This window comes from Rhinolophus sinicus, linkage group LG01 (assembly GCF_036562045.2).
Source record: "Rhinolophus sinicus isolate RSC01 linkage group LG01, ASM3656204v1, whole genome shotgun sequence".
Taxonomy (NCBI): domain Eukaryota; kingdom Metazoa; phylum Chordata; class Mammalia; order Chiroptera; family Rhinolophidae; genus Rhinolophus; species Rhinolophus sinicus.
Window position 1 is genome coordinate 174721717 of NC_133751.1, and position 23972 is coordinate 174745688.

A 23972-nucleotide genomic window follows, 5' to 3' on the forward strand; every position below is an offset into this window, starting at 1 on the left:
AAAAGTTACCTAATTAGTAAAAAGTTCCCAGATTCCAAATACTATCCTTTTCTCTCTCAATGGATAGAGACATGGGTAGATAAATGGATTGTTAGATTTATAATTTTTTCTTCATTGTTTGAAAGTAAATTGTAGACATAATATCCTTTTACTTCCAAATTCTAAAGTGTCTATTTCCTAAAAGCATAAACCTTCTCTTCAACAACCATTGGTACAATGTTATCTAACTTAAAGACATTCTCATCTCATCAATTGGTCAAACGATGAACGTTACAGCTGAAGAAAAAAATATGTAGTCCAGGATCTAATCCAGGATCATGCGTTTCATTTATTTTGTAATTTATTTAAAAAAATATTTTTGAGAGTCATGTTTATTTTAGAAAACAAATATGTATGGCAAAGAAAAAAACCTCTCATATTTGTACAAAATCTAGATGCATTTTTCCACACATTTTATTTGTTTATAAGTATTATGAAGAATTCATATCCTATTTTTTCCACAAAAGTGTATAACTGGGAGAATCAGATGTGATGAGGAGAATAAACCCAGTCTCCCTGCCAGAGTACACAAAGTAGCAAAATAATTCTCTTAGGAATTTCAGTGATTGATTTTCAGTGGCAATCTCAACAACTAGATGAGATGTTTGGGTGTCAAAGGGATACTGTCTTGTAATAGAGACAGTGACCAACAGTGAAAGAAAGACTGCCTGTCCCAGGGAAGAACAGTTTACATCTAGGAGTTACACTAAAATACCAAGCAGCAGTTACTGAGAAGACCAGTTATCGGAGGCTTAAATGGAACCTTCGCTTTTCCAGCATATCCAGAGGAAAAAAACTATTGAAGGAAGAACAGTAAGGTGTTTACTTGAGCATAAATACATCATGAGCATGTCTACATTGTGTTAAATGATATTTTAAAATGTGCTTTATTTTTACTGCTAAATATTATATTATATGGATTAACCAATTAATTATGGTTGGTGTTTTATTGAAGTTTCTCCTACTATGAATAGGGATGTTATGGAGACATATATAATACATATAAAATGTTTAAAAACATGGTAAAATATACAGATATACATCTATTTTATATAATAAATATTCTATAAGTATATAATTTTATATCTTATACATTTATATGCTTATAAATATAACATAATATATTTATATATTATGTAATTACATATAATTATACAATATATACTTTTATATAAACATACATTTTATAAAGTATAAATTTTATACACATAAATTTCTAGAAGTGAAATTAGTAAGTAATCAAAAACAAAAATGGGTATTTTGATAATTCCAAATTAATCTACAAAAGGTTATGTCATTGTATTTAGGTAAGTATGTGTGATTACATGTATTTTTTGTTTCCACCAGAATTCTGTCAAAATATTGCTCATTATACTTTGGAAATATATGGTCAATTTTTATTAATATTATAAAAGAAAAATGATGCATCAACTACTTTTATTTTCAATCTTTTATTGCTAAAATACTAAATTTTTTTCACATGTATTAAATATTTGTATTTATTTTATCATGAATTGACAAATATGTTCTTCTACCATGTATGCCAAATCTTAATGAATAATTCAAAACAGCTCTGAATATAGTATACATAATAAGCTTTTGTAGCATGTTACAAAGTTTTAGGTGTTTGGGGTTTTTTTTGTTTGTTTCATTATTTGCCTTTTAATATTCTTTATGCTCCATTGACATACTACGGACTAAATGTTTATCCCCCCTACACACACACACACACACACACACACACACAGTTCACAAATTGAAATCCTAGTCCCCAATGGGATATATTAGAAAGGGAAGACTTTGGGAGATAATTAATTTTAGATGAGATCATAAGGGTGGAGCCCCTAGATAAGATTAGGGTTCTTATAAGAAGAGAAAGAGACTAGAACAATCTGCAAACCAGGAAGAGTGCCTTCAGAAAGAACATAATCACCTGTACCTTGACTTGGATTTCCCTACCTCCAGAATTGTGAAAAATACATTTCTATGGTTTAAGTCACCTAGCCTATGGTATTTTGTGGTAGCAGCCTTAGCTGACTAAGACAATATATATATACACACATATATATACACACACATATATATGTATGTATGTATGTATGTGTGTGTGTGTGTGTGTATGTGTATATATATATATATATATATATATATATATATATATATATATATATATCACTAATTAATATAATCAACTGTACTTTTAGGCTTCAGAAGCATGTACTCTATGCAAGAATCATAGTTGAATAACCTTCAATAAAAGCTTAATTTAGATTTTAAATGTAATGTTGTTCAGAGGCTATACAAGTTAATTCCAAAGCAAACAAAAACTGATGCATGAGAAGTAGGCGGAGTTTTTCTTCTTCTAATCCTCTTTACCCAAGATCTGGCCTTTCATGATCAAGTTAATTTGATATGTCTTATCTAATTGACTTGCCCTTTGTAAAGTCTAGGCTTTTCATAATCATTTTATACCAGCAGTGGTCACTTTAAAATTCTTCATGTTTTATTTGCCTGGGAATTTTATCTGGTCTCTATCAATCAAATTTGATGTTGTTTCAAATCTGTTTCTGCAAATTATAATCTATTTGTGTCATAGATATGGTGACAATATAACTTATCATCTACACCAGAACACTTTTCAAAGTGAAAGGGGCAGAGTTAAGAATGATACTAAAAAAAAGAAAAAGCATACACTTGAACTTTCCTATCAAAATGGGATATGCTGTCCTTCTAATCATAGATATTACAAATAGTTAAATGATGTATCTTTGAATACATATTTTTTTTCTTTTTTTCAACTGCCAGGAGATATAAATGTTGGAAATATTGATGTATGAGACTTAGACCTTGTTTTTTTGCTCACAAGAAACACAATCTAGCAAGGAAGACATAAAAAAATAATCACTTGAAATCTAGGTTATATGCTATGGGTTATGACAGGCCTGAACACATCTGTAGTCTCATAATATCACCAAAGAGAAAGGAGGTTCACAAAAATATTCCTTAAAGAAGACCATAGACTTTTTGCCCTTTGCTATATATACTGTTTTATTTTTATATTTACCTTTGGAATATACGTCTTCCCTTTCCCCCCAAATTTAATTCAGTCTCTAAAAATAACGGCCCCTTTTATATAAAGACCCACTGACTCTAAGTAAAACTCCTCTTTGGTCCTTAGCTAGCCCATCTGTATGCACCTACATAAACTTTCATTGACATTATTACACTCTTTTAACATGTGGCTTAGTATTTTTACCCTAGTTTAAAACTTACATTCTTATTGAAGAACTAGGACCTTGTAGGTATCTTTCATCTGAGTATCTCAGCATCAACAAAGTGCCTTTATGTGTTTATTTGTAACTGTTAATGAGAGTGTACATATGTTCAATACACTTGATTTTAGCCAAAAGGCAGAGAAGCTATATAAACATATGTTCAAAGTTTCCCAAGTTTACAATTACTTTATGCATTTCCTTGGAATCTACTTGAGAGTAAAGAACATAACTCTGATACTCTAGTCCTTCTGATAGTGGAGGTTTTATGACAGTAAAGATTCATGAAAGCCACTGTCCTGGTCATTTGAATTACTTCTGACAGTGTAGTCCAAAAGTCAGTCTGTCATTTGTGAAGTAATTGTTGATAGTATGTCAAGAAAAAGGCTTGAGGTTGTCATTAAAAAATAAAAGTCTCTAATACAAACTCTGTGAAATCTATTCTTCTTCTCCACTCACGATTACGTGTTATCTGAATCTTTCTAAAAGTAGATCCAAATATTACCTAAGTAAATAAAGTCAGTAGATGAGATATTTGAGGGAAAATGAAAAGTTCCTTTACAAGGCATCCAGAAGACAATATACTCCTAGTTTGCCTCCCACCTCCTTCACCATTTATTTTCATCCCCTTTGCTGGTTACACTGCATCTCTCCAACTTCAAAATGCTGGTTGTCTCCCATCTTAGTTCTTGGACTTCTGCTATATATCACAAAGTCCTTTGGACACCTCATCCAGTTTCATGGATTTAAATGCACTCTATATGCTGACCACTCTAAAATGTATATTTCTGGCCCAGTCCTTTCCTGTTAATTCAAGGCTAATAGCTTCATTTGAATGGCTATTACAAATCTCACATTAAATTCTCCAAACAGAATTCTTAAACTTCCCCCAAAACCACTCCTATACTCTCCAAGCCCACCTTCATTTCAGGAACAACAACTCTATCCTTCCAGTCACTCAGACCAAAAAGTCTGGAGTTTTTCCTTACTCTTCTTTCTTATCTTCAATATTCAATCTGTTGTACAGTTCAATCTCCCAACTGTATCAACAACCACTTCACTTTATTTCAACCACGTCATTGTACCTTCTCTGCTGCCACTCTGTTCTAAGTCTGGGTTATTACAATAACTTCCCATCTGGTCTCTATAAGTCTACCATTGCACCCATAGAGTTAATAGGAACAGACAAGTCAATTCATTCTGATCCTTTCTACAAAACCCTTAACACGCAGAGTAGAAACCTAATTGCTTGCAGTGGCCAACAAAGGCTTGTATGTTCCCACCTCTATAACCAATGTTATTAATCTTTGTTTCTATCACCTTCCCCAACTTACTCCATGCGATCTACACTAGCCTCAGTGAAGATCCATGAACAAACTAGGGGGAGCAGTGCTGCTTCAGAGCCTCTGCCTTGAATTAATGCTCTTTCCTCAGATATGCATATTCATGTTCTCACATCCTTCATGGTTTCAGGAAGCTTTCTTTGAAACCTTCCTTTACTAAAACACTTCAAAATTTAACTACAATCCTGTATTCTCTATGTCTTTCCTGGCTTTATTTTCTCCATCATTCATTATATCACCACCTGACATGTTATAAATTTTACATTCATTTTTTTTTTATTTTTCTCTTCCTTCATTATATTGATTTTTCACTGTATTCATATCCTAGTATCTAGTATGTTCTCCAGTAATATTTATTAAATGTTGAGCGAGACTTTTAGTTCTCAAAAGACACTATGTACATAGTCTGAATCAATGTTTGCACTCAGAGCCGTACCTGAATCCAGCCCTGAATCTATTTCAAATGTAAAAAAAAAAAAAAAAATATCTTGCTTATTTGAAGTCATGTATTATGAAAGTCAAGAAAAGGACATTGTTTCCTTCTACTTGACATTTGCTGAATTTGAAACAATGTCTGGGTTTTCAAAAATCTAGTTCAAGTTTTCCCAGAATAACATTATTGAAAGAAAATATTTTAAAACTTTATTTTTTTTGTCCATAATATTGTCTTGCCAATTTTTATGGATAATGAAGTCAGTGTAATATACAATGCAATGCATGTCACCGAGTAACTATAATTAACCAACAAAATTAATGCATTGGCAAAAGAGTCAGAATAGCTAACACAATATTGAAGAAGAACAAATTTGAAGGACTAACGCTATCTGACTTGAAGACTTACTGTAAAGTTATGGTGATCAAGACAGTGTAGTACTGCTAAAATAACAGACAAATATATCAGTGGAACAGAATAAAGAATGCAGATATAGACTCAAATAAAGTCAACTGATTTTGACAAAGGAGTAAAGGCAATACAATGGAGCAAAGATAGTCTTTTCAACAAATGGTGCTAGAACAACTGAACATTCACGTTCAAAAAAATGAATCCAGGCACAGACCTTATATACCTTTCAAAAATATAACTCAAAATGAATCATAAACGTAAATGTAAAATGCAAAATTATAAAACTCTTACAATATAAAATAGGAGAAAACTTAGATGACTTTGGATATGGCAATGACTTTTTAGATACAAGGACAAAATACAATCCATGAAAGAAATAATTGATAAATTGGACTTCATTAAAATTAAAAACTTCTGCTTTACTGAAAACATTGCCAAGAGAATGAAAAGGGAAGCCACAGACTGGATGAAAATATTTGCACAAGACACATCTGTAAGAAAAGATGATATAGGAACATTTGTAACAACATGGATGAATCTTGAGAGTGTAATGCTGAGCGAAATAAGTCAGACAGAAAAAGCAGAGAACCATGTGATTTCACTGATATGTGGTATATAAACCAAAAACAACAAAAGAAAAAGACAAACAAATGAGAAACAGAAACTCATAGACACAGACAATAGTTTAGTTGTTACCAGAGGGTAAGGCGGGTGGGGGATGGGAGATGAGGGTAAGGGGGATCAAATATATGGTGATGGAAGGAGAACTGACTCTGGGTGGTGAACACACAATGGGATTTATAGATGATGTAATACAGAATTGTACACCTGAAATCTATGTAATTTTACTAACTGTCACCCCAATAAATTTTAAAAAATGAGTGAAAATAAAAAATAAATAAAATGAGGAAGTCTTCAAGAGATGAATACAATTAAACCTCTGTGTTGCAGCTAGTGTAAAACTAATAGGATGGCTGTCACCCACACTATGAATACCTCTGGATTAACTAGATAATATCTAGATTAAATAAAGCTATTATTCCTATTATTAGAAACTAAAATATCTTTCACTTACACTATTGTTTCCAGTTTTCTCTCTCAGATTTTACCAGAAATATTTTATATTTTACTTCCATCAATTAATTATGTAACTTTCCATAATATATAATACAAACATAGGGTGATTTTTCCCAGAGATCCCCCTTGACCCCTCTTTTTATGTTGACGTTGATTTGGGGCACATCCAGAGCTACTCTCCCATTGTAGCTGTTTGCAACTGCTCATCGATTGGCCTTTCATTTCTCCAGTTGGTTTCTCCATCATTTTGATCCTGTTTTATTTTATGCACTGTTAAAATTCTTACATTTTTTAAAAAGTTATTTGTTTTATACAGGTATTATTGTGAAATCATTCTTTTAAAATTGGGGGAATGGTGAACGCTAATGTAAACTATGGAATTTGGGTGATTATGATGTGTCAGTGTAAGTTAATCAATTGTAGGAAATATGCCACTCTGGTGGGGATGTTGATAATGGGAGAGGCTGTGAATGCGTGGGGATAGGGAGTATATGGGAAATCTCTGTACTGTCAATTTTGCTGTGAACTTAAAACTTCTAAAAAAATAAATAATGTCTTTAAAAAAACTATGCTAGTACATTGGACTCAGATTTAAGGAATTCTGAATTGAATTTGCAAAGTTTGTAAGGCTAAATCTACCCCCAACTAATATTATGAATATTATTAGTAAATTATAGTTACTTTTTACATGGTGTGGGGGTAAAGGGGGAACAACTCAACTTGATTTAAGTGAAAATGTGAATGACTATGAGAGAACCCTCCACCAAATTCTAATGACCAGTATGGATGGTGACACTGATTATTTCCTATAGAGGACCAAGGAACGAAAGTGATTCATTTACAACAGCTATTATCTTTAATATATTTAGGGGTTTTTTTCTTTACATGATATCTACTACAATTAGCATTTCTAATTCTTTAAGCTGAAACCAGAGTCTAACCTAATTCACTTCTAAGGCACTAACTTGCTTTTTTGTATGACTTATGAATATATTTAACTGTTATGTATTTGCTTTAATAACTATTAAAAAGCTTCATATGTACTAATGCTTGATGAGCACAAATGATCACCCAAACAAAGCATCCCTACTGTATTTGCACTGACTGAATTTTAGGAGGTCTCTGGAAAATAATATAAGGACAAAACCTTTTACTGCCCAATTTTTCAAAAGTTGTTTGTGTCCTTTATACATTAAATTGGTCAGTACTCAGCAGCCTTTAGTGTGTGTTTTCTTTTAGAAAATCATCCCATTAATATCTATACTTCTATTTCTTAACCATATTCACACAGTAAAAATGTCTTTCATATGTCTTAAATCAAATTGTAGACTTCTGATTTATGCCAGTGGAAATGTAGAGTATTTACCACATTATTTTGTTTTTCATGTTCCCACTTAATCTCACCCTACTTATCAATCTACAAACCTAAGGGTTCCCTGTTGAAAAGTCCAAATTCCGGGCTCTGTATGCCTTTTAAACATTACTGTTTGTATCTCAGAGAATCGATAACCTCCTCATTAAAATCCTATGTTACAGCAGCCAGCCCTTTTTGCATGTGTAGCAGCCCCTGCATTAGGTTCTAGGCATATTCAGGTAATTGGTCAGGGCTCTGACCTCAAGTAACTTAAAAGTAACACTTTTGTTTATAAAGCTCTTTCACATATATTATTATTATTATTTAAACTTCATAATGCCTTTTATTATCTTACTAATTATTACATTATTGTCTACTGAGATATAGTCTATAGAGAATTAAAGTGCTCATGTATAAGATTTTTTGATGACATGGAATGCTGTTATATGTACAGTATGATATCTGTTTAAAAATCATATTACATACACAGATCATCTACAGGTAATTTACACAATTTCACCTTACTGGCAATCAGAATTTGGTAGAGTGTTTCTTTCATTTGCATTCATAAAAGAAGTTGTTACATAATGGTACACAGTTTCTACAATCAATGACTATTTTCTCTCATGTTTTCACTTTTCAAATGTTTTTCTCATGAACATACATTGCATTCTTAATCAGGATTTTACGTATATCTTGGTATCACACTCTTAGGTAGACACTCAATTCAGAAGAGAAAAATGAGGTCCCATAGATCTATCTACTAGTGAACCTGTCATCAACAAAAATAATTGACAGATTCCCTTAACCTCCTAAAATCCAAAACAAACATTCCCCTATAAATTGATAAGCAAGAGCCAAAGTTTTCCCACATTGCTTTCCCACTCCCCCATATACAAAAAAAACATTGCTCTTTGTGTTTTACATATATTCTAGTCAAACAAGGTTTCAATTATAAATTTATCTATAGGATAACCCAAATAAATAAAACATAATTTAATCACGCTTCCCTAAATATTTCTCAAAATAAGCAATCTATTAATCTATCAATCTATCGAACATTACTATAATCAATCTAGCAATCTTCCTTTTTTTTTCGGCAATTGATAGTATCTACATAAAGAGAAGTACTTGCAAGTTAAAATCATTGTATTAGTAATTTTGCTTGGTTTAATAAGCAAAGATTGCACTAGTGCAAACTGTCAGGTCACACTAGTTTCATAGATAATTATTTTTCATTTAAGACAAAGCAAATTTATAGACTGCAGAAAATAGGATAATTATACTGTGATTGGAAATGAGTTCATTTGAACTTGGCTTGCCACTAAGAATGAAGAAAATTGCAAGTATTTTATTGTTCTACAAATGAAAGCATACGGCTTTTACATGTACGTGATTTTTCTTCCTTTTATGTGTGTGTACATTTATACACATATGTTCATGTGTGTATGTGACTCTGTCTTTCTTTTTCTTCTTTTGCTTTTTAAAAGAAAAACCTCTAGATTCCTAACAACTGAAATGTGTCTCCATGAAATGAAGGATTAGGCAATTGGTGGTGAGATTTTAATAATAGCAGTGAAATTCTATGATTTTAAAGAGGGAGGTGTTTTTTCTTAAGACTTAGCCAAGATAAACAATGGCCTGAGAAGCTGGCGTTTCAATGTAAGAAAGACACCACAGGCCTGCTGTTACTAAATGCAAAGCAAATACAGATGCAAGTTGAATATACTCTGTGGGTTTTTAAAAGTACCTAGATTTATAATAAAACGGTGTTTAAAATCATGAAACTTCCTTTTCTTTTGTAAAAATTGCTTGGAGCCTGCTGAGTTATTGCTAATGCTCAAAAACCAGTTTCATAAAGAAATGTGTTAGAATCAGACAAGTAGATCAACTAGTGTTATCACTTAAACAAGAAAAATATTGCCATAAAAACACCCTTAGGCGTCTTTCTGACTATGTATTATGGGCTTTTAAAATTAAAGCAAGGCTCAAAGTGATACAAACAGAGACACTCTCAAAAGGCTTTGCCTTTATTAAGTCCCCTTCTCTCTGTGACAGGATTATCTTCTTCCTCCTGCCTCTAGAAAGCAATCTCCACCCAGAATGTTTCAACAGATGCTAGCTTCCGATCCCTGTTGCCTCTAAAAGACTGCCTACTGCTGAATATATTTAAGACTGACTCTGATATCAGACATAAGATTTTATACCTTCAAGACTGTGATATCAGACATCAGATTTTACACCTTCAAAATTCATTTTCTCTGCCAATAATTCCAGACTGACATCTAAAAGGTTTCTTTATTCAGAGTGAGAAATATCAAATGTCTAATATGTAATTGCCCCCTTGTGTAGTAAAAAACCTCTCACCATAACCACCTTTAAAGATATAGGTTAAATTGGGTGTGGTAAACTTATTTCAGTTCTCTCACTGTTCATGAAATGTAAAGTTATACAGACAAGATAATAATAAATGTCACTAATTAAATCTAGCCCTTTCTGAAAGAGCAGGAATCAAATTCTTCTCAATCAGGAGAATCTGCCAGGGCATCAGCCTGCTGCTTAACTTCCAGTCCTCTTATATTCCTTTTCCCTCATTAGTTTTTTTTTGTTAAAATCATGTTCAATGTGACACATAGAACACATTATAAAGGAATAATAGTATCCCATTAAAAGATACAATATGCCCAAATTAGAGATTCCATCTTTATTAACATGTCATCAATGACACTGTAAAATTAAATCAATATGATTAATTTTGTCCTGAATCAAATGAGTGGTATAACTTTTTACAATGACAGAAATAAAATATTTTCCAAAAATGTCTTAAGGAATTGTACTTTCCAAAGAAAATTCTAATAAAAATAACAAACTGTAAGAAACATTCTAAGGGTTATCTATTTATTTAATGAACCAATTACTAAAGTCTTAAAAATAATTTTCCAAATAATTAGCAATTTTAAAATATTTTAAAAGGGAAAATATATAATTTCTGCTCCTTTCAGCCCATATAAAAACATAACTTACAGATACCCTTATTATTTAGCAAAAAAAATGAAGATCAACAAAATAATATGGTATCATATTTCTTATAATTTTAGAAATTATTGTAAACAGCTTATAATTGACAATGAGTGATGGCAATTAGCATTTTTGGCATATACTATTTTGTTCTATCCTCTCAGTTTTATTTTTCCTTCTTTTCCTTTTTCTTTTTTTTCTAACAGTCTTTCCTCTTTCCCTTTTTCCTACTAAATGGCTAGTATAAGCCTTAGTTGTTTTTTTTGTTTTGTTTTTTCAACAGTCATATTCAGACATTGACTATTTCAGATCAAACTGAAATTCTACACAGTATTAATACTGGATTCACATCAGTTGACGGCGATGATTATATTTTCATTATTTCATCTGTGTTTTTCAGCTGTGAAGATATTTGCAACGATGAGATATTTGAAATAATACTATTGTAGTTATTCTTTCTGTGTGTGTGGTTGCTGTCAGCAGCTCTGACTTGCAAGAAATACATAAAATATAAAAATAGAAGAGTAGTGAACAAAATTTCAGGTTAGAGCAGACTATAGGTTTCTGCTAGTTTTGGTATTATGGATAATAGTATTGCTTGCCCTACTGATCTGATCCACAGACAGGGCAGATACAGATGGGGAAATAAAGCCTCATGTGTATAGAGAAGTATCTTTTCAATGGAGACAAAATAAAATGAGGAGACTGTTCAAAAAATTTTAGAAGGTAAATAGAAACCTATAGGACAGACATGTGAGGGGATTTCTGCTTGCATTTTTAGTCACCTCTCTGGACTGAACAGAATTCGGCATGAAAGAAGAGACTCCTAACAAAAGTGAAAGAATAGAGCTGAAAGCTTGATGCGCTAATTTTACCTGTTTTTGGTCAATAGCACAAAGGCATTAGAAGCAGACTAAAACACATGTTCTTTAGCAAGAGTTATAAAATGATCTGGTGATAGGCTTAAAACATAGGAAACAGAAGAAAATTAAATGCACAGTTTCATATTCCTAAATCTGACAGTACTTGGAATTTCTATTTTTTCATATCTTCTTCCACATATTTTTTTAATTAATTTTTGGGGGGATGACAATCATTAGCAAAGTTACATAGATTTCAGGTGTATAATTCTGTAATACATCATCTATATATCTCATTGTGTATTCGCCACCCAGAGTCAGTTCTCTTTCCATCACAAAATATTTGATCCCCTTTACCCTCATCTATATTCTGCCATAAGAAAAGATGAAATACATTGTACTGCCATTTGTTGGGTATCCAGGATAACACCGCTCTTTGTTGAAAAATCCCAGAAGTGTAGGCACCTTAACTCCAGAAGAGGGGCCCAACCGATATATAGGATAGTGTGTAGCAAATGGAGTCTTTAGTAGTGAGGCACATTACCATGAACAATGGTTTTTATAGTGTCTACTTTCAGTGCAGTAGTATTTATTAACTCATTGAAGTGTCTTTCAATCAGTGGTCAATTTAAAAAGTAGAACTATGGTAATTAATCCTAGAAATTGATTGTGAAAAAATGGGTTTACACTTGTACAACTCAAGTAGTATGGACATGTTTAGCAAAAGGAAACCATATTATCCAAAGTCCACCATATTGTAAATTATGGAACAATAAAATATAGGATTAATGTGTAAACTATATGGAATGCAGGCACAATTTTAAATGCTCTTAATAATCATAGATAATAGCTATAGCTCAATCAGAAATGGAAAAATAAGAAACAGTAAAAATCGTTAAATTTAATTATAATGATTATAATTGATGGGATTATAACAATTTGTTAAAAAACAGGTTTCCATTAATAAATAACTGCATGTCAGTCCAGGTAGAGATTACATGTTATTTAAAATTTTTCTACATAAGGCACCATATGTTTTAAGAAAGCAGTGTACTGCTTACCATCATTAATACCCTCCATACAAAACCCTTTAGTAAAATTTTTTTTAAAAATCTATAAAGATAAAATAGAATACTAAATAAGTATTTGGTAGGTTTACTTTAGGTATCCACATTTCTTTATTCCTTTAATACTTTTATCTACAGGTTGATTTGGTTTCTTGTTCCCGTATTTATTGGTATTTGTAGCAGGCTTGCATGTTTTTTAAATTGAGTTAACATAATGCTAAATATAGCAAAAATAAGTATCTATTATAACATAATATATGAATATTTAGAAAATTTAAATGTTCGTATGAGGCAAATTAAAGGCAATGGGGTTAGGAAGCAAATCTGAAGCCAAATTTACTGGGTTTGATTTAGCTCAGTAAATTACTAGCTATTTGACATTACAGGATATTTAATCATGTGGTGACTCAGTTTCCTCATTTGTAAAATGGGAAAGTAATTCTATATTTCCTTCTTCACATGTTTGTCATGAGAATTAAATGAGTCAGTGATCTAGAACACTTAAAGCAGTGCCCAGCACAAGGCAAATACTCAGCATATGTCTCATATACTGACTATACTCAATATATGTTTTATTAGGTAATTAGATTCATCATTTTCTACCCTCTGACAATTTTTACAAAATGCTTCTAAAATCAGGATAAGCATAGAACCGTTAACAAAAAATTACTGAAACAACTATAATAACATTCTTTTAAAACCTATGTTAGAAGATACTGAAACCTACAGGCTGGCACAGGCAAGGACCAAAGTGTATTTTAATTTCAAATTAGCATGCTTCAAATTCCTGTTTACTCAAACTGGTTAGAAACCTGACGCTTTTACCTCCTTTCGAGAGTGTCTCATTTGTTACTGAACCCATCAGATTGTGCTTTCATGTTAGTAAGAAATAAACTTAACCCGTTTTCTTCTGACTTTATAGGAAGCTTCCAATTAATGTTTATGAACCTCAGTAGAGCTCTCCACTTGAGTCAATTTTTTAAGACAAATATTGTAATGCTGAATAAGCAACAGGGAGTATTCCACAAAATTTAATATATCTTGAAGAAATCTCTAGAGATTACTGGGACGGGGGCGGGGGTAGGGTTGGGTAAGCAAAACTGTTGAATATACTGAAAGTAGAAATGTCTGCATAACATCAAAACATTCAAAACGGAAGCGAGCACTTCAGTCAGACTTCCAGATGCTTACTCTGCATGTCAGTGAGCTTCTATATGTCTCTATAGCATCCTGTGCTCTCCGCATGGCAACAGGTATCAACCTGGATCATAAGGATTGGGTACCAACCTACTGTCAGCGCCATTAAACTGAGACTATGTTGTGTCCATCTTTGTATCTGTAGGGTCAGTTTTATTGCCAGAAGAGTCACTTAAATATTCTGATGTAATAAATAAATAAATTACTAAAATAGCTGACCACCCATGGTAAATTGAAATAAATACAGAATATCTGATCACCTCTAAAAATTTTACACTAAATAAACTTTAACTCCTTCATCTTTATGTCATTCTACTCGATAATGGTTTTTTCAGAGGGCTTCCACATGAAAAGTCAAGCAATAAGATTATAAACTTTCAGAAAGTTCAGTAATTATTGATCTAGTGCTTATATCAATTTTAATAAAATAGTATAAATTTAGCTGAAATTGAATACAAAAATACATTCTTAAAATGTCAATCCGTGTGTGTGTTTGTATGTGTACAAACATTTGCACAAAATATTTGCATATCACAAAGGCAGAAAGTAAAAATAATTGATGTTACATTGTCTTATTGTTCAATGTCAGAAAATAGTAACTGCAGCTTTATTTGCACAAAATGCATGCTGTTCTGTACATATGATGTTCGGTCAAATTTAAACATTGCCTGTGAATTTCAGGATCAGTAACTAAAATCTGAACAACCACACCAACTTTAAAATGAGAGATTCCCCCAAGAAAACTAGTCTAAATATGCCTGTCATTCTGTAATGGAATGTTTTTAATTTTTCACAGAGTCTTATTAAAAAATTGTGTGAGTCCACAATATAATTTAGAAGGACATCCTTTTCATATGCTTGACATCTCCAGAGGAGTTAATATTTGTTGTGAGGATCAGTGAGCACTACAGATAAAATTAAAGCTAATGCATAGATCTCTTTTTCATCTAAGAAATCTCTTCTAAGTCTCATTGACTGTCAGGATGTGGAAAACAAAGGAGGAAAATAAAAATGAAAAGCCTGATAAAACAGTCCTGCAATTCCATCTCCCACTTTGTATTTCATTTTATATACTAACTTGTTATTCCCTGGAAATATGTATTTTTTTCATTTTCTATAAAAACGAAGTTAGAAAATTACGAATTTATTTGTATGTTTTTAAGCAACTATTCCACCATAAAAACAGAAATGAGAAGAATTACCAATTGAAATATTACGAAGCACTATAAATATTAGCATAACTTTTTAAAGGAATATTCAATTCTCATTTCCATTTGAAATGGACTCAGGTATTTATAGTAATGTTTATGAACTAGTTTATTGAGCTTGTTTTCTACTGTGATTTCTATGATAGTCATATAGGGCATAAGTTCAGTGAAGTATGTTTTTATTCTTGGTTAGTACATTTCCTGCTTAAAAGTAGGAAAACTCCAAATTTTGTATTTTAACATTTCTGTGAAGATAAAAACTTGGCTGTTTTTACATAGGGTTTAAAAAATATGTTGAGCAGTTCACTTCTGCATATAGATATAATTCCATAATATAACACAAATTCTTGTTCCTATGTGTTTTAAGATTTTTTCAATTTTATGAAAAATGAATTTAAAAAACATGCATTTGAACTGTTCTTTCCCCTTCTGATCATATAAAACCTAGATTTTTTTTAATGCTATGTTCTAGTCACTTTAAATGCTTAAAATAAGAAAGCATTTTATAGTTAAAGTCCAAAACATTACCTGGCATAATAGTCTGTGCCTTGCAAAAGACTTACAAATGTTACATATGAGGTCTGTGTTTTCAGTGATCAATAATAGCATTGGGAGTATATAGCATACAACAAGAAAATTTCAGAAGTTTGCTTAGAGATCCTTGTCTTTACTATTAAAATATAGAATATAATCTCTCTCTCCAATATATGTATGTGTGCATACATAAAATATTTAAATATTCATCGCACATATTCCAAGGCAAATAGGTATAACTGTTTATAACCATTTAACGTGGTGTAACTATTCGGGGAGCTAGGTTGCCTTCCTTTTGAAAATAAGTTGACCTGCCTGCCTCTCAAATATCTCCTTATATGTTGACTAATCTATTATCTCAGGTTAATTTTTAATATTGGATATAAAAGGTAGAGAAATTTTAAATTAATGAGGCATGCATATATTCAAATGGAAGGCAAGAAATGTGAAAACAACAAAACAAAGGAGCTGTAGCCCGTGTTACAAGGAAGGCAACAAACAAGGCTACCTTGATTAGGTATCCCACAGCAGGAGATAGAAAAGCAAAACCAAACAAACAAAAGCCAACTGTCAGTGGATAACATTGATAAAACTGGAGGGAGGAAAGGAAAAAAGTCAAGCATTATGTAATGGTAACCAGGGACAAAGTGCTAATTTAGACAATGTCTATAACATGGTAGACATACACTATCATCTATTACAGTGTTCAAATCATATGGCAAAATATAAATACTGTGGCTTATTTGAAGCATTTAAGTCATGGCATGGTATTTTGCAAATAAAGGTTTTTCCTTTAGGAATAGCTGGTTGCAAGGAATAAACCTGTTGCAAGGAATAAACATAATGTGTGGGATCTCATCAAAGTCTAATTTATTTGTCTTTGTTCTTCATTTGTAATTTATTTAATGGGGAAATATTTTCCCCTGCCACTAGATTAAAGTTCTTCAAGTCTATGATTATTTGATGTGCACTCTTAAAAACAGACAGTTCCAGGCCCACTTTAAGATAGACAGTTAAAAAGTAAATCAGCATTTAAAAGGGTCTGGTGCAAGATATTAATCAATCTTAATTTAATGGAAAGACACTCCTTTTGTCCCAGCAATGATCAATAGTTGGATGGCAACATACATTAGAGCAAGAAACTGAGTTTCGCTTCTTTATATTTCAACTCCCATTTTGTATTCACCACCTATCTGAGCTGTAGTTTTGATCCACAGTAGGGGGAAAAACAGGAGCTGTGAGGGAAGAAACAATCATCCTCATAAGCCTGCTGAATGGTACTCTCTTAAGCAGGAGATGGCACTTCTTCCATTAGCCCTCCCGTCATCCTCATGTTTTCCTGCATACAGTGATCCACTCTACACTCTTCAGGAGATCTCCTTGGCCAAGGTTTAGATAGCACCAGGCCACTAAAACACACAATGTGACATATAGATGATGCATTACAGAATTGTACACCTGAAACATATGTATGTAACTTTACTAACAATTGTCACCCCAAAAAACTTTAATTAAAAAAAGAAATAACGTAACACCAGGCCATTCTTTCTCTAGAGAAGCCCACATTTAGTCCATGGGAAACACTACTGGAAGTGCAGTTACTGCCCAGCCTCTGTTCACTCTCCTGATTACCCTCAGTGCTGAGTCAGACACCAACTCTATGATGCCCCAATGTAGAGAACATCTCAAATTCTAAATGAACATGTTGAAACTCACTTATCTATGTTTGAGATAATGGAAACAGCAACCTCCACTCTTTTCCCTTTGATGAAAATAAGGACTTGCACAGGGGATAGTTTATCTTAGGAAATCTCACAAATGTCCCATTTATTCTTTCTGTCAATTTATTATGCCCATCCAAATGAGGTTTAAGTTTGTTTGCCTGTTTTTAAGAGTCATTGAAGTTTTCTCAAAAAGTTCTTTCAAAAATCTAAGTTTTATCTCCCTCATAATTGACTTTGGTGTATGATATCTATTGAATGTTTCTCTGTACAAACTTCAAAATTAGCAATTGTGATTGTGCCAAACATAGGAGGTGAGAAAAAAACAAACATAAAAAAGGTCTGGAAGAAAAAGGTTAAAACCCTGAAATTAACATGAAATGACGATCAAGGACAAAGGCAGATTTTAATCAAAAATTGAAATATATTGAAAAATATTGCAACCAAAGGGTCAGACTGCCTACAGTCTTTTTCAGTTGGCCACTGGAAGTATGACATGGAGGTTGAACCAAATTAAAGATATAAATTCAAGGCAGATAGACCTTCCATTATGCTTTGTTTTTGCTAATAATGATGGTTTTCTTGAACTGGATTAGCAGCAAAATAAAAAAGGAAGTGATTAATATATTGATAAGAAGAATCATTTTCAGCTTTACAAAATCAAGAACACTGACCATGTTCAAGTAAGTTAAATTAAATTACCAGTGATCAAATAATTGTAATGTAGAAAAGCAAGAGAAGAAAGAATTCAAAGTTAAATTGTGCCCAAGTCCCAACCTGAAATTGGAGAGATGATATTTGCCAACTTGGGCGAGTCATGCAATGCCTTTGTGACTTATTTACCATATTTATCAAATGAATGAGATGGACCAGACAGGCTCTAATTCTGGTACCAGAATCCTGTTTTCCTCATGAAGTGCATACTTATGTGGGTGTCAAGGACACTGAGAATGGGATAGGTGTTCTTCATTTCAAATAACTTTGATTTCTTCCATTTATTTATGTTTACATACTACTTGTTGCCAGGCATCTAATATTCAGAAGCTAACAATTTGGAAAGGAGAATAGGCATCATAATTCATCTACACTCAATAGTCAATGAGAAACATGCCTTTTTGCCTAATTCAGTATTCTTCATATAAAGCCTGTAGTTCCATTTTTCCTGTTCCTTCTTTTTTCAAGCACTGTCTTCTAAAATGCTTTCTTCCAATTTCAAGTACCTATCCTACAACATCCTTCAAAAGCAGGTCAAGGATTTTTAACTTAGCAGAGTTTATTAGCCTATGTTATTGTGAATAAGTCAGAAAAACTGTATCATTTAAAAAATATAAAGCAATTTCTAACCCCATCCTAATTACTCTGCATTAAGAAAGAATGACCACATTTCACAGCACAGCCAAAGGATGACTGAAAACACCTAATAAAAGCACTAAAATATTATAATAATATAAAAGCTTTCATTGCACCCATGCTATAATTACAGTCCCTTTAGATTTAATCCAATGCAACCAGAATAATTAGACATTATTGACTAAATTTGTTATTTGCAATTTGAAAAAGGTATGAATGCAATGGCCACTTTTTACTAAACACTTGAGTACACTTGTTTCAGTGTAACATCTTTAGAAAATAAAGATAGAATATAAATATCATTTACCTGCAGGGTTTTAATTTGAGCTTCATTTTAAAATTATTCCTCCATTAAACTAAATAAATTGAGAGTTTGTTAGCTATTTAGTGGTATATGTGGTCATGATTCCATCCTTCACATTATCAAAAAAAATAATAATTACATATATAAATATAAAAAATGTAATATATATGTAAATTGTATGCATTCTGGGCATATATAGTGTGATTAAAAAGAAGAAATCCACTAAAAAATCCAAAGTAGAGAGAGAGACGGATAGGTTGGGGAGGAAGACTTGAAGGAGAAAAAGTAGAAAGAAAGAATATAAGAAAGAAAAAAATTAAAAGAATGAAAGAATGAAAGAAGAAATCATGCTCTATTCTAGGTGTTTTCATGAAAGCTATTCAAATTAATTATGGAAAAAATCTAATTCTCTGATTTTTACATTTAGGAAACTGAGAGCAATTTAAAAGGGTCAACCCAGATTACAATTCTAATCCACTGTGGAAATGAGATTATTTTACCTCTCCAATAGAAACTTTAATGAATACTCTCTTTTCCTTAGCATGTCCTTTAGTGAGAAAAAACATCAGAACGCCAAGACAAAATGTTGGACTAAATCACCTGAAAACTTTGCCCAGTTCTGCCAGTCAAGATTAGATAAATCTGTTCATTCAATTTAATCATAACAAAACAAGTGTAAAAGTTTACATACAGACATGTCAGTTTATGTTACAACCAAAGTCTGTTGGTTCCAGTGCCATGAATCTTCTTTTTCTACCTCTCGTTAGGTCTTCTCTGACCCTAGTCACTGTCTAGCTCCAAGACTGTGCTTGTGTCATAGTTGTAGTGATTAAAAAGTTGGCCTCAGGATATTCATAGTCCTTTCTTTATTGGTAGAGAAGTGAGGGAGACTTATGGCAAAATAGTAGGAAGTGAAGGGTTAAAATTGATTCGTGATATAGAAAGATATTTCTCTTCCCACTTAATATTGTCAAAACCATAGTAATCATTTGAGGGACTACTGAGCATATGCAGTAAAGAGAAGACCCAAGGCAGTATAAAAACCCTTCATCATTCACACAGTTTTGACCTAACCGATCATTCATACAAAAAATTATTTAAGGGCTGCATATTTTGTGCCTAATCTGCAAAAGACCTTTAAAGAAAAATAAGACATAATCTTTATCTTCAAATAGATAGAAACCATGTTCAATAGTAATTCAAAAAAAGAACAGCCTAAAATGGAGGTGTATTAAGAAAAAAACCCAAAAATACAAAAATAGTAGGTTACCATTGTCCATGTCATTCAAATATACAATGAATTTAGCTGCTACATTTGCTTCAGTTTATAGGACTATAAGTTCCAACAGAGAGGAATCAAGATGTTTTTAACCTAAAATTGTGGGTAGCAGGTAACACACTACATGTGTACATAAAGAAGAATATATAGCATAGGAAAGATGAGAAGTAGAAAGAGAAATCTGAGCTAGTATACTGTAGTGGTTTATACGCAATACCAGAAATAGGCGGGGGGGGGGGGGGAGAGGAAAGATCTTTTGATCTTTTGCTTTTTGTTAGTCATCAACTTCAAGCAAAGAAGGTAACAGAAAAAGAGAATGTGAACTAAATGGCAGGTAATTTTTACAACAGAATAGAACAATAGTCATTGTTATCCAACCATTTGATAGCGGAAGTATACCTCCACAAGTAGTTTCAAACCAAAGCAAAATGTGTATTATATGTAAAAAAGGAGAAAATCGCCAAGAAAAGGTAGAAGAGAACAATATTATTGCACTTATCTGAATGAACTCAAGCTATACTGAATTATTCAGCTCTCTAAAACAACTTAACCCAGGAAAACATAAAAGTGCAATGGTATTTCAACAAGGCAATTCAAGATTAGTAAGGCACAGCACATCTCAAAGATGAAACAATCCAATCACTAGTTTTCTTATTTATATAATTTCTTCTAAAAAGATGGATCAAAGGTAATGTGTATCTAAAACAGGATACTCAGAACTTTATTAAGCTCAGAAATGTCTACAATAAATTGTAAGTACCTACATTTAAAAATTCAATGGATGGGTATTGTGGAAGAAGAAAGCTTTTTTTTTCTTTTTTTTTTGTGTGTGTGTGTGTGTGTGTGTGTGTGTGTGTGTGTGTTTCTGATTCACTTTGACCACACCAAAACTAGAGCTACTGTATCCTCCTTTAACAACTGAGCAAGAGAAGTTCGATTATATAAGCATATAGCTTACACTTACACTTACACACACACACACACACACACACGGTAACATACTTGTTTTAATCATCTGGGTTTTAATAGCAAACCTTGCCTTTCTCTTGGCCTAAAGCAAGGTTTGAAAAGAATGATTTGAGTTAATATTTTATTTCAATTCAAACTATAACAATATTCTTTTTTATTTTCGTTTACTCTAAAATTCAAAAGCATTTACCTGAAATATCACAAGTAGCAGTAGAATAGACTTTTTACAAAAGATGGCCCATAAGAAATAAGAATAGAAAACAGTAACTATCTATACAGACCTTAATTAAAAAACATAAACTTTCATGAGAACTAATGCTTCCACGTTATTCAGTCTCAAAAACACTTAATTCAAAACCCATTGATGCCTGCCTGACTGTCCCCCACTGCAGGTGATCTATTTTAAAAACAATGAACCTGAGCACAAAAATATAACACTTTATCTCAAGTATACTGAAAGGATCACGCACACATCACCGAACTCAGTAGGTGAAACGATAGTCAAACACTCAATCGTGTGTGAATCACAACCATGAAACTTTGGATGGAACTGAAACCAGTGGGTCGTACACCGGTAGAAAATAACCTTAATTTTTTTTTTTGCCATAGTAGCAAATCCAAGTTCTTTGTAAAAGTCTAGTGAAATAGATTTTTTTCTTACAGTCATATAAAAACTAAGTGTTTTTTGTGTTTATATGAAAGACACAGATATAATTCTTTTGTAAAATAATTCATTATTACACTAATCCTATCTTTTCATCTCTTCTTCATCACTGGATTAGATTTACATAGCTCACACAACAATCTGTCTCTCCCTATTAATTGTTCATCTTGCCATACAAATAGTAGCACATTAATCAACAAAACTCCAGTTACTTCAACATGAGCCATTTTGTGGTTCAGTGAGTTAAATCACAACTTGAAATATTCTCCAGCTGAGAAAATGTAATTGTTATTTAGTTACTGTTCCCTATCTCATCTTCATCTATGAAATAAACAAAATTGTGATATACATTTTATTTTCTAAATGTGGAACATAAGCTTTGTATTTAATTGCACATTTAATTGCTCTAAATGATGTTATGAATATCCAATGAAATAATCATTTTTTAGTATCATGAGATGTTCTTTCAAAGCTAATTTAATAAGAGAAAACAATGATTTCTTCCATTCTATAAAGAGCTATATTTCAAGGTCATTTTTCCACCTACATACTTATAAAGAATATTTTAAATAGTTAATTTATTTTCCTTTATTTTCTGAATTCAACTGGGCACAATTTTATCCTAATCAGCAAAATTCTAATAGGTGTATTATAAAAGAGATGGAAACAGTAAAATAAAATTACATGCAAAGGTTGACTTCCATCTTTTTTCAAATGTTGCCTGAATGTCAAAAGTGATCAGCTTTCTGCTAGAGTGTTAAAATTTGATACAACAATGTATTTATCAAACATGTGTGCAGAAAATCATTTGTCATTAAAGACAGTATCTTCCAGAATGCCGAAATTGGGGTTATAATAACATGCTGGGGAGCTAGGATGCAGTTACTCTTCCATGGAGTTACTAATACTTTCAGGAATGGGACAAATACTTACATATACTGCCCAGTTTTCAATGCTACAATAAATTTCCCAGATGCTTAAGATATATATTGTTATGTCAAGTTTGTCTTCTGCAGACATTATATAAGCTTAATATGTAATTAAAGTTGATTATCTTGGAAGAAGAACGAACTGATGGGGAAAAAGGATTGAGTTAAATCTAAAGGTATTCACATTTTTTTTCTGCACAAAAGTAGCTCATTAACTATTGAGTCAACCTAATGTGTAAAAAACAAAAGAGAATAAACAGTAAATGTTAATTCCTATATAAAGGAAATAAAGCGAGCATAGTAACTAAGTTCATAATGTTTGTATAGAGGTACATAATTCCTTTAGTCCTTGAATTACGGTTTTGATAAAATTCAACATGGATCATATAAACTTGATTTGAGAAAGTAAAAGCATTTTTGTATGTTTCTAATCTTGGATACAAACATGGTATTGCTTATTGCCCGCATGTATTAGGAAACGGTGCAGAGATGCCATGTGTATCTGATGACCCTTCATCTTGGCAGTGGGGCTATGGTGAACAGCTGAACGTTAAGCACTGCTGACACACCCCCAATCTGTCTAGAATGCAGATACAGCTGGAACACTGGCACTGGGTGGTACTAAATGTTGTTTTGCTCAAAACCTTGAGTGATTTTTAAATGATAATTAATAATCTGTGAATCAAATAAAATTGAAAATACATGTTCTTCTTGATCTCCTATGACCTAGAGCATTTCTCATGGTAACCAATGTCTAAACACTATTCATGTGTTGAACTGTTTATATGGATTCACCCAGTTATAAATAAATCATTATTAGGGTATTTGAGTACATTCATATTTTCAGATTAAAAAAAAAATTTCAACCCACAATTCAACTTCCTAACATTCAGACTCATTTCAAGATAAAATGAGCAGCCTTGGATATAGAATCATTAAAATA